Below are 16,938 nucleotides of genomic sequence, written 5' to 3'. Positions count from 1 at the left end.
TGATTTTTGAAAATAAACTAAATTTATTTTGAAAAGTAATTTTGAAAATGAATTTCAAAAATCACTTGGAATATTTTGACATTTTAAATAATTAGAAAATGAAAATGATGAAATGATGTCATTTTATGATGAATGCATTTAATAAAGGAATTCAAAAGATTTTATTTTAAGAGGTGATTTTTATATTTTTACATAATTTAAAACAAAAAATATTTTTTAATACATTCATGACTATGGCCATAAATGTATCTCAAATTAATTTATTTTAAATTCTGATAAAAGAAAAAAGAAACTAATTTTCAAAAATATTGATATTTTTCAAAAAGGACCCAAAGTGTAGGTCAAATTTTATTCCATAAAAAATAAAAATCCTAAGTATTGTTCGCTTCTGCCTATGGCCATTAATGTGAATCATCTACTTAGGGTTATTTACCGCTTATTAGAATGGTGCACGTGTCATTCGTGCTACACCATAGTGCCCTTTGAAAAATAAAATAAAAATGAAATGCCACAATCAATTACGAGAATTTAAAATGCAACTACATGCTCATTCATTCTAATCTAGACAGAAAATAAAAATTCTCATTAAATGAGATTATTACAATTTTTAAATTTAAAATGAATAATGAAATCTTCTAATCCAAAAGTGAAGCCAATCTTCCGCATATCCCTATATAACAAGAAACAATACAAAGCAGCAATAATACGAAATACAAGAAATGAAAGATTGTAGTGGAACAGGTAATGTAAGAATGCAATGAATGAACATATGTAGTGAATGACAATGCAATGAGATGCATATTAATATATGAAAAACAGAGAGGTAGAGATTGAAGAATAAATGGAAATGAGAATGAAATATAATGAAAGTGATGAATGTAAAAGCTAATAAACAACTGATGCAAGTATGAGCCTAAGAATAGAGAAGACAATGACATAGAAAAATAAATTATAGTCTGGATCTTATGCAGATGCTACTTACCCTGCTTAATCTTGCATATCTATAGCTTGTTAAAAAAAAGAAATTAGGTGATGTAGATATATGAACATATAGCTATCGAATCTTTAGAAACTGTATCTTGTGATGCCATGAAATCAGTTTATTAATGTATTCTTGCATGCAAATAGGTACATTCTTCATAAGATATGCAGAAAAGGCCAGCACTAAGCCATCAATTTCTGCTCTCATTTGCTCATCCACATAAAAAACAGTAAATGTGAGCAACAGACCCACTCCATGACCTTCATAAAAGTAGTCCATCCATTTCCCTGGGCCATGTAACATAACAAATGGATTCCTCTATTCCAAAGAAAACTTGAAATGATATAAAAGCTAATAATTTCAAATATGAAAGAAAAAGACAAAATATACAATCGTCTATCTTGAATTGACAAATTGAGAAAACAAATACTATTTTATATATAAAACTACTTATTGTTTAAAAGACAATTAAGTTTTGAAAAGACCTTTTATGTATTTAATATACACTCAAGAATGTCGACTTACTTAAAGTCAACATTCTTTCTGTAAACATTAAATGCCATCTCAAAAAGCATTTGAGAAATGACTATTTATTTAATAATAAAAATTCACACTAAAGAATGTTGACTTACTTAAAGCCCTCATTCTTTTTGTAAACATTAAATGCCATCTCAAAAAGCAATTAAGAAATGACCATTTATAAATAAAGTACTTAACAAAGCATTTGTTGTACTTGCATGTATTTAACTAAAGAAGTGACGATTTGTAAGAAAAATATTAATATACTACATATCATTAAATTGAGTAAAGACAAAACTAAATGATAGCTTACACTCCAACGTTCAATGTACTATAAATCATTTATTATGAGAAAAGACCTATCACAAATTATATCTTATTTAAAAAGCAACAACGAATAGTGTACACCAAATGCTACACTTATGGAAAGAAGACTTTTTGAAAAAGCAATATAGTACACTTATAATTTCACACAAAGTTGTTTTTGAAATGACCTGACACCTCATATCCCAAAAGGACAATCATTTCAAAAAGGCAACGACTATTTTCTCAAGACTATATATATACAAACAAAATAGTCTTTCAAAGTGACGTGAGCTTACAAAGAGAAAAACTCCTATTCAATATTTGAAAAAGAGAGTCTAGAAAAAGAAAGAGAAGAAAGAGAAAAAGTCAAGAAAAGCTCTTTGACAAAAGAATCATCTGTGTGAAAAGAAAAGAACATTCTGAGAATCTTCATTCGAGCATTCATATCATTCTCAAGGTTCTTTAGGAAGTATTGTAACTTTCTGTTATTCACTGTATTCCTTCTCTGTTGAGAGAAGTAGGCCTCTGGGAAAGAGGGTGATTGTACTATTTATCCCGTAACACGGATGTTATAGTGAAAAGCTCATGTGTTTTACTTGGGGACTGGATGTAGGTCAGTAACTCGACCAAACCAGTATAAATTTTGTGTTTTCTGTGTTGTGTCTTATTGCCTTTAATTTTTATTTTATCGATCTTTATCAAATTTCACTATTCACCCCCCCTCTAGTGGAATTTCATTTGGTATCAGAGCAGGTTTTGTTGGTTTTGACCTAACAAGTCTTCCAGCACTAATGGCATCAACTTCTTATGCACGTGACATCGAAGGACAACACGCATCTCGCCCTTTTTTCTTCAACGGCTCCAACTATGGATATTGGAAATGCAGGATGGCCATATTTCTCAAATCTATAGACTTTGCTGTATGGAAAATTATTGAAAGTCCATACACATCTCCATCTTCAGACTATAGCTTATGGTTTGATGAAGAAAAGAAGATGGCTAATCTTAATGCAAAGGCCATGAATGCTTTGTACTGTTCCATTGATCAAAATGAATTCAACAGAATATCAATCTGCGAATCTGCATATGATATTTGGCACTCTCTGGAGGTTATCCATGAAGGAACCAACAAAGTAAATGAAGCTAAGATCTCATCTCTGGTTCAAAAATATGAGCTATTCAAAATAAATAAAGATGAACCCATCACAAAGATGTTTACAAGATTCACCAACATCACCAACGATCTTAAATCTCTGGGAGAAACCTATTCTCAGACCGATAAGGTAAAAAAAATCTTGAGATCTCTCACAATTGATTGGGAGAAAAAGATAATAGCTATTGAAGACGCTCAAGATTTATCCAAGCTTACTCTGAATGACTTAATAGGCAATCTTATGGCCTATGAAGTTCATATAAAGAAAAGAAGAGAAGAGGAACAACATACGAAGAAAAATCTTGCCTTCCCAGCCATTTCTGAGAATGAGGACTCAGAAAAAGAATCTAAAATTGCGCTGCTTACTCGAAAATTTCAGCGCTTCATGAGAAAGAACAGACTATCAAATAAGCACAAGGAAAAGAAAGATTCTAAGGAAGATACCATGTGCTATCAATGTAATAAGCCAGGTCACATGAGACGTGACTGTCCTCTTCTAAAAATTAAATCCAAAACCGAGGAACCAAAGAAAAGGTTCTTCAAGAAAAAGGCTCTGCATGCTCAATGAGATGATTCAGAACCATCCACAAGTGAAGAGTCAAGTGATGATGAAGCCGAAACAACTAACATGTGCTTCATGGCAGAAGAAAGCTCTGTAAGTGAATCTTTTGATTTTTCTCTTGAAGAACTTCAAAATGCTTTTCAAGAACTTTTTGAAGAATCAAGAAAAACAATTCTCAAAAACAAAATTTTAAAATCTGAAAATCTAGAGCTTCTCTAGAAAAATGAAAAACTCAGTATTGAAATTTCTGAGTTGAAAAAGAAAATTTTTATTCTTACTTATGAAATCAGTTCTACTAATTCCAAGACAAAAAATCTTCAGGTAGAAATTTTAGAATTAAAAAGCAAAACTGAAAACCTTATGAAAACGATTTTCAAGTTTACCAAAAGGAAAGAGAACCTGGATAAACTCCTATCCTCTCAAAATTTCTCTTTTTACAAGAATGGTATTGGTTACTCTCATATAAATAAACCTTCTTGTATGAATCAAAGGACTACATTTGTCAAAGGTTCTGCTGAGCCTAAACAGGAGTATTACAACTTCAATTTTAATACCATGTACTCCTCTAAATATGTAGACAAACCCAAATCTAAATGGATATGGGCTCCAAAGTCTAACAAATAGGGACCCAATCGGGTACCAAAAAGAAGTTTTACTTGATGTTTTGCAGGCTCTAAAGAAGAAGAATAGATGGATACTAGACAGTGGATGTTCAAAACATATGACAGGACATCTAGATCTTTTTGCTGTTCTTCATCACAAAGAAGGAGGAACCGTCACCTTTGGAGATAACAACAAAGGGTTGATAATTGGTATTGCCAATATTGGTAATATCGACAAACCTCTTATCAAAGATGTTCTCCTTGTTAAAGGTTTAAAACATAACCTCTTAAGTATAAGTCAAATGTGTGACACAGGTTATAACGTTAGCTTCAAACATGATGCATGCCTCATAGCAGACACCAACGAAAATATTATTTTAAAAGGTATAAGAAAAAATAATATATATGAATTGTACCTAGAGAATATTACTGAACACTGTCTTATAGCTAGTAATGACTCTCAAAATTTATGGCATATGAGAATGGGACATGTTAACTCTAAAAATATGTCTAAATTAGCTAAAAACATATTGGTACGTGGATTGCCTAAAATAGCATTTAAAAAGGACTATTTTTGTGATGCTTGTCAATTAGGAAAATTGTCAAAATCATCTTTCAAATCAAAAAATATTGTTTCAAGTAAAAGACCTTTAGAGCTTCTCCACCTGGATCTTTTTGGTCCTTCTAGGGTAGCTAGTCTTAATCATAATAAATATGATTTTGTCATTGTAGATGATTACTCAAGATTTACTTGGGTAATATTTTTGAAAAACAAAAGTGATACGTTTTATGAATTTGAAATTTTATGTAAAAAGTTACAAAATGAAAAATCTTCTACAATTATCAAAATCCGTAGTGACCATGGAGGAGAATTTGATAATGACCTTTTTGTAAATTTCTGTAACTTGCATGGTATCTCTCATAACTTTGCCTTTCCTAGAGCTGCACCTCAAAATGGTGTAGTAGAAAGAAAGAATAGAACCCTTCAAGAATCTGCTAGAACTATGCTTCAACATAATAATCTTGCTAAATATTTTTGGGTAGAAGCTGTTAATACTGCAAGCTATATATCAAATAGAGTTCTTATCAGGCCCTTATTGAACAAAACTCCCTATGAACTATTCTATGACAGAACTCCAAGAATAGACTACTTCAAAGTCTTTGAGTGTAAATGTTTTATCCTTAACACAAAAGATAGCCTTGATAAATTTGATGCTAAATCTGTTGAAGGCATATTCTTAGGATACTCAAGTCATAGTAAAGCATACAGAGTTTTTAATAAGAGTTCCAATACTATTGAAGAATCGATGCATGTCAGTTTTTATGAATCTATTGATCAATCTGTTCATAAGCAGACTAACGATGATGATCTGGAAAGTACAGATCTTTTCTTAGATAACACAGCTAAACCAAATGAAGATGATCTTCAAAGAACATTTGCTGAAATCAGAGATCATCCTCAACAGCAGATTTTAGGAGACCTGACTAAGGGGGTTCAAACTAGAGCTCAGCTGAAACGGATTGCAAATATGGCATTCATTTCTCAACTTGAACCAAAGAAGATTGATGAAGCCATCATTGACGAGTTCTGGATGCTAGCCATGACTGAAGAACTGAATCAGTTCCAAAGAAATGATGTATGGGATCTTGTACCAAGACCAAAAGATCATCAAATCATTGGGACAAGATGGATCTTCAGAAACAAGCTAGATGAAATAGGTAATGTTATAAGAAACAAGGCAAGGCTAGTGGCTCAAGGATACAATCAAGAGGAAGGTATTGATTTTGATGAAACATTTGCTTCTGTTGCTAGACTTGAATCTATAAGAATGTTTTTAGCATATGCAAGCTATATGGATTTCAAACTATACCAAATGGATGTTAAAAGTACTTTTCTAAATGATTTTATAAATGAAGAAGTTTATGTAAAACAACCTCCAGGTTTTGAAAATAAACAATTTTCGGATCATGTCTTCAAACTAAAATGTGCTTTTTATGGTTTAAAACAAGCACCTCGTGCTTGGTATGACAGGCTTAAAACTTTTTTATTAAAAACCGGATTTTCTGTAGGCAAAGCAGATTCAACCTTATTTATAAAACTAGTGAATGATCATACCTTAATCGTTCAAATATATGTGGACGATATCATCTTTGGATCTACTAACAACAGTCTTTGTGAAGATTTTTCTAAGTCCATGCAGAAAGAATTCGAAATGAGTATGATTGGAGAACTCACCTACTTTCTTGGACTGCATATTAAGCAAACCAAGGATGAAGTCTTCATCAATCAGTCTAAATATGCTCATGAACTTCTGAAGAGGTTCAACATGAACTCAATTGCTTCAAAGAATACTCCTATGAGCACAACTACTGTATTGGACATAGATGAAGATGGTAAGACTGTGGATACAAAGTTATTCAGAGGTATGATAGGATCACTACTTTATTTAACTGCTAGCCGTCCAGATATCATGTTCAGTGTTTGCTTGTGTGCTAGATATCAATCAAATCCAAAGGAATCACATCTTAAAGCTGTAAAAAGAATAATGAGATATCTAAAAGGAACAGTTGATTTTGGGTTATTTTATTCAAAGTCATCTACATTTGATTTAATCTCATACAGTGATACTGACTTCGCTGGAAGTAAATCTGATATAAAAAGCACAAGTGGAACATGTCATATGCTAGGGCACTCACTAGTTTCATGGTTCAGTAAGAAACAAAACTGTGTATCATTGTCAACTATTGAAGCTGAATACATAGCTGCAAGCCTAGCATGTACAAAATTTTAAAAGATTTTGGTTTAAAATTTGAAAATACAACTATTTTATGTGATAATACAAGTGCTATAAATTTGTCTAAAAATCCTATTTTACACTCACGAACTAAACACATTCAAATTAGACACCACTTTTTAAGAGAACAAGTCTTAAACAACATAATTAAACTGGAATTTATACCCACTAATAAACAATTAGCAGATATTTTCACTAAACCTTTAAAAAATGAAGACTTTATAAGAATTAGAAGAGAATTAGGAATCTGTAAATTAAATGATTTATAAATTTAATTCATATGACTAATTGGGATACAGTAAAATCATTCTACACGAGTTCACCTTTTCAAATAATAAAATATAATTTAACTTCAAACTTTACTTGACAAAATTTATCTTTACTAAAGCTTAACATATAAGTATGTTAAAAACTCTTTATGTCAAATCATCTTTTGTCTTCTCACACTTATTTACGAATTACATTTTAGACTATCATTATAATTTATACTCGAGTGTTTATATTTTTTTTTATTTCTTCTCATGTTTTGTTTTCTTTCTCTTCTATCACCTTTTTCCTTTTTCAAAGCCAAAAAGAGTCTTTCATGTATTCATGTACACCACAAGCTTTTTAACTCAAAAACAAATGCTTTATGTCACTCTTCCTTTTAAATATATCATATCTTTTAAAGTAGATTCAACTTTATGTCCAATCACCTCTTTAACACATCTCTGTAAGAATCCATACAAAAACTCATTCTCGACAAACATGTTTCTCCTCTTATATTTTTTTAAGTATTAATTATCCTTTTCATTGGTCCCATCTCTCTCTCTCTTCTACGTAATTTGAATCCACCTTTTTGTCATCTCAAAACCGTGGTTTTGGCCCCTATGACAAGATTTGACAACCTCATTTTTTTTATTTTCCAAAACAATGAACTCTCTCATGTCGAGTTTCTTTAAAAATGACCTTCAACACTCTATGAGCTATAAACATTAATTCAAGACAATCATGACACTTCTTTATGTCTTTCATCTCATGTCAATCATCAATTATTTTTGTCCTCTTCTCCATACATGTCTCATTCGAAAATCCATGTATGTCATCTTTGACTACTCTTGCTCCCTTCTCTCATAAGTCTCTTTTGTCTCTTTCTAAATGCATCCCTTACGAATATAGAATCTATCCTCTTTAAGTAAAATTGTTTTTCAACTTGTTGTTTGTCTTATTAGGCCATTATTCATCTTCCATCTCACATCATATTGCTTTATACAATTCTTACAAAATTTCTTGTCACGATTTTTTTCAAGGCTCTTCACATCTCATCACCTCTTTAATTGATATTTTTTAAAAATCTATGGATCATTATTTACATCGTGTAACCCACCTCTTTGGCTCCATTCATTTCTTCCTTCTTTGGCAATCACACACTATACTTCCAAAGAGCACTCCATACTCAAACCATGACAAATTTCACAATACGATGGACTCTCCTGTATTAAAATTTTCCTTATATAGAAAAATAATTTTTGAAACTATGTTCTTATTGTCATCTATCATAATATAATATGCTCTCATCAACACACTCTTCCAAAGAGTGATTTGATCTATCATTTACAAGTGCCTTAAGTTACAATTCATGAGTTCTCAACTCAACTAAAATCCAAACTTCCTTCACTTCAATTGTCATTCACTTATTATTATAATAAATTTCATCCTCTATTTAATGAAATGACTCACTCCTCACGAATTCATTCGAAAAATTCTATCAACCTACAAGCTCTTATTCTCTCCAAGTTCTCATTCTCTCCAAGCTTTTATTCTTTCAAGTTACTTGCAATGGCATATTCTTCAAGATCTTCTGATGTCAACATGATTGAGGCTACTGATTTGAGATATCTTGATCTCATTCACCATTTCCACTCCATTAACTCTCTGCCGATCCAAACTGGTAAACTAGTCCACTTTGAAGCATTCACCTCCTTAGACCTAGAAACTTCCCTTCAAGACTTTGTTTATATCTTAGGATCGTCCAACTCTATGTTCTATTATCCTCATCTAATCAAAATTTTCTACACCAACCTCTTTGTCAACCATGACCAATCAACTATCACATCCATGGTCCATGGTAAAATGATTTCATTTGACATTCCCTTGTTAGGCTGTATTCTTAACATTTCTTCCTATGGAATCGAACTACCAAACATAGTACCTATAGATCATACTGTGTTTCAAAAGGTCCTCCACTCCACTCGATCCACCCACTTCCCGTGGCATACGAGCAATCTGAAACCTCATGCTCTGCTGTTGTTACAAATTCTCTCCTCCAATGTCTTCCCCAAACAACCATCCAAGAGATTCGTGGCAAACGAAATCTCCCTTCTTATCTATGCGATCTTCTGTAACTTCCCCATAAACTGGTTCAACATCATTTTCAATAACATGATTAATTTTCGTACCTTCCGTTCTCTCCCATTCGGTTATTTTATCACCCACATTCTTAAGTATTTCCTAATGCCACTTCAAAATGATGTCGTCTCTTATTCCATTCATGCATTTGATGACTCCTACTTCCCTGAGGAAGGGTCACCTCAACACCACTCTGACGACGAAGGCCATGGTGAGACAGATCCGGCAACAACTTCTGAACTAGACATATTCTTCGCCCTTGTCGACATCCAGAACTCTTAGGATCTCCTACTGAGGAACCAAGCTTCTCTGCACCAAGCCTTTCAATCATTAAAGATCGGCCAAGATGCTCTACTCTAAAAGTTTAATCACACATCCGATTCTGAATGAACTTTTTTATTGGTCTGTAATAATACTTTTTACACTCTGATCCCATCCTTTTTGTCTATGACAAAGGGGGAGAAAAACTTGTCTCTCCTATGTTGGAGAAATTCTCATTTTCTTAAACTCAAACTTTTACTCTATTTTTACTTTTTATGCATTTTTTATGATATCATTATTATTATGCATATGGCTTTTTGACAGGGGGAGCATATATTGTCATCATAAAAAAGGGGGAGAATGTTGATAAACTATGTTTTGATGATACATAATATGATATGCTGTCATACATGCCTTAATATGATATGATGATATGCCTTCATGAAAATGTTATATTATGACTGGATATGATTTGTCATGCATTTAACGAGTATTTGATGCAAGGTTATTTCCCCTGAGAAGAATGGAGACAACCTGATCAAGTACAACTAGTTGATGGAATCATACTCTCTGAAGAAAAAGGTTGATGGGCCATACATTCATAAAGTCTATCCAAGAAGTTTGGCTACTTCAAGATGAAGACTTTTTTCTTTAGAGTCATATGTAACAGAACCTTCAGAAGCATGCATATTGCATATTTCATATTACATGCTTTAAATATCAAACAAGACATCTAGTTACAAAAAGCAAAGCTTTCATAACAAGAATACGATATTTCAAAAACATCTTTTTGAAACAAATCATTATACTTTCTTACATGCTTTAAATATCAAACAAGACATCTAGTTACAAAAAGCAAAGCTTTCATAAAAAGAATACGATATTTCAAAAACATCTTTTTAAAACAAATCATTGTACTTTCTTACATGCATTTATGAAAAAGAAAACTTGAAATGATATAAAAGCTAATAATTTCAAATATGAAAGAAAAAGACAAAATATACAATCGTCTATCTTGAATTGACAAATTGAGAAAACAAATACTATTTTATATATAAAACTACTTATTGTTTAAAAGACAATTAAGTTTTGAAAAGACCTTTTATATATTTAATATACACTCAAGAATGTCGACTTACTTAAATTCATCATTCTTTCTGTAAACATTAAATGCCATCTCAAAAAGCATTTGAGAAATGACTATTTATTTAATAATAAAAATTCACACTCAAGAATGTCGACTTACTTAAAGCCATCATTCTTTCTGTAAACATTAAATGTCATCTCAAAAAGCAATTAAGAAATGACCATTTATAAATAAAGTACTTAACAAAGTATTTATTGTACTTACATGTATTTAACTAAAGAAGTGACGATTTGTAAGAAAAATATTAATATACTACTTATCATTAAATTGAGTAAAGACAAAACTACATGATAGCTTACACTCCAACGTTCAATGTACTATAAATCATTTATTATGAGAAAAGACCTATTACAAATTATATCTTATTTAAAAAGCAACAACGAATAGTGTACCCCAAATGCTACACTTATAGAAAGAAGACTTTTTGAAAAAGCAATATATTACACTTATCATTTCACACAAAGTTGTTTTTGAAATGACCTGACACCTCATATCCCAAAAGAACAATCATTTCAAAAAGGCAACGACTATTTTCTCAAGACTATATATATACAAACAAATAGTCTTTCAAAGTGACATGAGCTTACAAAGAGAAAAACTTCTATTCAATATTTGAAAGAGAGAGCCTAGAAAAAGAAAGAGAAGAAAGAGAAAAAGTCAAAAAAAGCTTTTTGACAAAAGAATCATCTGTGTGAAAAGAAAAGAACATTCTGAGAATCTTCATTCGAGCATTCATATCATTCTGAAGGTTCTTTAGGAAGTATTGTAACTTTCTGTTATTCACTGTATTCCTTCTCTATTGAGAGAAGTAGACCTCTGTGAAAGAGGGTGTTCCCTTCTCTGTTGAGAGAAGTAGACCTCTGTGAAAGAGGGTGATTGTACTATTTATCCCGTAACATGGATGTTATAGTGAAAAGCTCAAGTATTTTACTTGGGGACTGGATGTAGGTCAGTAACTCGACCGAACCAGTATAAATTATGTGTTTTCTATGTTGTGCCTTATTGTCTTTAATTTTTATTTTATCGATCTTTATCAAATTTCACTATTCACCCCCCCTCTAGTGGAATTTCATGCTTCTCATATCTGAGTTCAAATTATGCTACATCAATGACAGCTTTGTTAAATCTATGTTCTTTCAACTGGCTATCACTCATAGTCATTCAGTGTAACTATTTCATATACCCAGATCATTCTCACAAGGATTAACCATCTTAAAACAAGTTCCCTGTCAGATTACTTGGTCATGGAAACGTAGTTCTTCACAGGTTTGCATTCGTCAGACTTACCTGATATTGGATCAGTACACCCTAATAGAATCATACTAGCCAAGCTACTGGTTTTGGAATATGTATACTCATGCAGAGTTGTTCATCCTCACAGGCTCTCCTTGGCTAGACTATTAAATCTGGAATATATAAAACCTTACATGACTCTTTTCTTGAGAATAGTTCCTTAATGGTTTATTTTATTATGCGAATTTTAGCATTCTAATTACGCAAACTTAATTTTTCACTCATAGGATCGATAGCCACCAATTTTGAGCATAAGCACTTAAAATTCAATTTGACAAGTCTAAGATTACTTTAGAGAATGAAATACATATCGGTTTTGATGATTGTATACAAGGTCATAAGCTACTTGGCTCGAACATTTATTGGATCTTATCTTTCAATTTGCTTTTTACCCAACACAACTCTATCTATCAAGGTATTCAGATTTCTTGATACGGTCATTATCCGTGAGTTGTTCAGTTGACACCGCATAGACATGACCTGCCACAAGTTTTTGCTCTGCCTTAGGTAGTGGCAACCGTTAGGATGGGGGGCATTGTTGTATATGTTGAGAGGGTCATGTAGGTCCCATATTTTTCTGTTGAAGATCTGAGACCTTTTTGCGACAGTCTCTTATATGATACCCTAGTTTTCTGCAATATAGGCAACCTCCCATATCGCGAGGACAAACCCCTCAGGGGTGATCTGAGCTATACCTCAGGCAACAAAAATTGGATTGTTGATAGGGCTGATTGGCTTCTACCATCTGTGATCACCGCTCAGCCGGTGGAGTGAAGTTCTTTACTTGGAAATACCTCTTATGGGAAGGTGGTCATGATTCCTGGCCACCTGGGAACGTCCTCTTGTTATTCTCATTACTTGTTACTGGTCTTTTTCCTATGACCCCTTTGGATTGCTCCCAGTCTGCGTTAATCTTTAAAGTTGCTGCCACAATAGCTTAGAATGTCTGGGGTATACTGGTAATCATACGAGACTGTAGTCCTTCCTGCAATCCATTTATGTATTTATCAGTACTCTCCTGGTTAGTGTCGAATAACTTGGAGCAATATTGCTCAAGGTTTTAAAACTTGGTAGTATAGTCGATGAGACTCATACCACTCTGCTCTAGTTCAAAAAACTCCATCTTTTTCTTACTTCGGGAGTATATCGGGAAGTAGTTATCCAAAAATGCTCTATGAAAATTAATCCAAGGGATGACTTTATCTTGTGATAACTCGATGATCTTTGTGGTATCCCATCACTTCCGTGCATTATCCTTCAACCCATACGTGCCAAAGTTAGCCTTTTTGTCTTTTGGTACTCCCAATACCAGGAATGCATGTTTTGTTTCCTTGATTCAGCTTTCTGTAATCTCTAGATTGGCTCTGCCGGTGAAGACCGATGGGTCAAGTTTGAGAATTTTTTCATAAGTTATTCCTTCTGAACTCTCGTTGCGAGATGGGGCCGGTTTCTGTCTCATTTCACAAATGGCAGACACAAGGTTGTTGAGAGTCTCTAGTAGGAATCTTTGTGTATGGGTGTGATCATTGCAAAATTTTCCCTCTCATTCTCTTTTTCCTCTTTTACTCTCGAGCCTCTATTCACTTTTTGAAGGGAAAATAACAGATAGAAAAGAAGAGAGAATGAGAAAAGGAAAGAAAGAGAGGAACTCTTTTGCAAAGGTCTCACTTGACCTTAATTTTGAAAATATTTTGAAATTACTCACCTTTGTTTTTTGAAATTTGTAGAAAAATAGAGAGACGGGATTCGCTTGTCGGTACGAGGTTCGACCGTTCATGACGCCTTTACTAGGGGTAATTGAACCAAGGATCAAACCTATGCCTTTTGCTTTGCCTAAATATTGTCTAAGAATTTATTCTAAGTCTAAGAATGAACAAAAAATCATGCTTGTGCAATGCAAATGCAGAGATGTATGCTTTTGAGAATAATAATTCTAGAACTTTTGGGATTATCCAAGTGATTTTGAAATAAGTTTGAAAATATTTTGAAGAAAGGGTTTTGAAAATTAATTTGGAAAAGTTAGATTTTGACTCTAACTTAGAACTTGGAATAGATCTGGAATAAGAGACTTGAAATTCTAAGTCTTGGAATAATCAGAGATTAGAAAAGTAGATCTTTGAATTGAAGAAAGGAAAAGAAAAGGAGAATTGAAACTAAGATAGAATTTGAAGTAAAAATGAAACTTCAAAGTCAAAATGAACTTTGAATTTTGATTCTCAAAAGTTGATTTTGAAAAGGAATCTTTGATCTTGAGTTTTAAATACAGAACCTAAAACAAGAATTGAATTTGGAAGTTGAATTTAGACTTGGGGAATAGATTTGAAAAGTGGATTTCAAAAATAGAGTTGGGATTTGAATTTGGAATTGAATACCAAGGTGAGATTTGGAGATGAAATTAGATTTGAGAAATCCAAATGGAATTAGAAAATAGAATTGAATTTGAAAAATCCAGATGAAATTTAGAAATGGAATTGGATCCAAATAGAACTTTGAAAATGGATTTGAGAAATCCAGATTAAATTTGAAAGTGGGATTGGATTTGAGAAATCCAAATGGGATTCGAAAATAGAATTAGATTTGAGAAATCCAGATTGAATTCGAAAGATGGAATTGAGTCTGGAATTGGAATCAAATTGAAAAATGGAATTGGATTCGCAAATCTGGAATCCAAGATGGAATTAGATTTGAGAAATCCAAATAGAATTTGAAGATGTAGTTGGATTTGAGAAATCCAGATGAAAACAAAGGAGTTGGTTTTGGGAACCCAGATCGAATTTGATTTTGGAAGTGGATTTGAGAAATCTTAAATCTATTTTGATTTTGGAAAGGAGGATGGAATTTGGGAAAAATCGATTTTCAGAGAAAATGCCAAGTTTTGATCTTTAAAATCTGATTTAGGTTTTAAGAGATAAGACTTTGGAATTTTGGAATTTTGAGAAAAGAACAAACTTGAATTCTGAAATCAGAAAATGATTTGGAAGATTTTGGAATTTGAAGTGAAGAATAAAGAATAAAACTTGATTTTCAAAATCAGGAGATAAACTTGGAATTCCAAAGTTGAATTGAACTTTGAAATTTGATCTCAAATATTGAATTGAATTTGAAATTTAATCCTGATCATGGAAATGAATTTGGAATTTCAAAGTTTGAATTGAACTTTGAAATTTGATTTGAGTTGGAAATTGAATTTTGAATATAGAAATGAATTTGAAATTTCAAAGTTGAATTGAACTTTGAAACTGAAGTCTGAACTTTGAAAATAAGATAGAATTGGAAATAAAAAGATGGATTTGAATTTACGGATAAGAGTTGAAGATTGATTTGAGAAATGAGGAAAATATTTGAAGATATATCTCAAAATCACTTGGACTTTGAAGATAACTTGAAATAATTTGAAGAATGATGAACTTCTATCCTAAATGATGAATGAATTAAAAAAAAATTGAAATTGAATTTGAAAAAGCATATTTCATTCTTTAGGAGAATTAAAATAAGATTAAAGATATAATACATTCCTGACTATGGTCATAGATGTATTATAAAAATAGTCTGTATTTAAATTCTGATAAAGAATAAAATACATTTTGGTGCCTTTATAGAGTTTGAAATGAAATTAACTTTCAATATATCTTGACTATGGCCATTGATGTATATTTTAAGTTAATTTACAAGTTAAACTCTGATAATGGAAGAAAATTTCAGAAAATATGATGATTTTTGAAGGACACCCAGTGTGGATCCACTGTTATTCCATAAAAGATAAAAATCCTAAGTATTGTTCACATTTTGACTATTGCCATAAATGCAAATCAACTACTTAGGATTAATTACCTCTTATTAGAATGGTGCACGTGCCATTCGTATTTCACCATTGTGGATTTTTGAGAAATAAGATAAAAATGAGATGAAACACATGATTTCTGGGATTTACATGCTCATACATTCTATTCTAGTACTGAAAAGTAGAGAATTCTCATTATCATTTAGCTATTACAAGTTTTGTCTTGAATTGAAATTCAAATTCTTAAATTAAGAAGAAAAATAGTCTTCTCTACCTAATTCCTGTAAAATTCAAGTTAGCACAGAGTAAAAGATGCATATAGAAGGAAATTTACAAAATATAACTTTGAATCTAAAAGATTCATACATATGTTTTGCATTAAAATGAAAATTTCAATGCATCATGTTGATGAGGAAATATACATATTGGATTGATGAAATGCTCATGCAAGAATGATAGTGGATATGTATGCAAAATAGTGAAATGAAATCACTGCTAAAGAATACCATATAGGTGCTATGTAATTTAAATCATCATTCACTGAAATTAAAGTAAATATATACAGGAAATTTAAACATATCAACGAAATGCAAATACTGAGAATCAATGAATCTATGCCAACTGAAATGCACATGTATATCTTGCAGAGAATGCTCAAATACATAAGTAAAGAAAGTAGAAGCTTTGCTAAAGATGCACATTGAAGTGTGCAGGGGCAAAATGGGATGTGAATCCTTGACAATGTATAACATGCTGTAGGGAAAAACTCAGGTACATAGGCAGGGCAATGGAAATTAGAATGTTTGACGCAAAGGTATAGTGATGGAAATGATGCATATACGGTGAATGAATATGTGAATTAAAGTGCTGACATTCCAAAAAAGGTATGACAGCAGTGGGTGTATAGTGTTGGTAAGGTACTTGGTAGGAGAAGATGAGCCGATCATGAAGTGAATGTGGCTAAGAGAAGTGTGCTACTGTAGATTACAACAGAGGTTACAATAAGTGAGGTATGGTGGTGAAGCAATATGGGTAATGCAGGTAATGGTAAAGGGGTAGGGAATTAAATAGGTATGTGAGGATGGATAATGAAATGAGTGATGTGCATATGTTGAAACTATATGTAGGTGTTGAAGGTGAGGAACAGGG

The sequence above is a fragment of the Nuphar pumila genome, chromosome 1 (genome assembly GCF_984573655.1).
Source record: "Nuphar pumila chromosome 1, dmNupPumi1.hap1.1, whole genome shotgun sequence".
Taxonomy (NCBI): domain Eukaryota; kingdom Viridiplantae; phylum Streptophyta; class Magnoliopsida; order Nymphaeales; family Nymphaeaceae; genus Nuphar; species Nuphar pumila.
Note: the sequence above shows the minus strand (reverse complement) of the source record.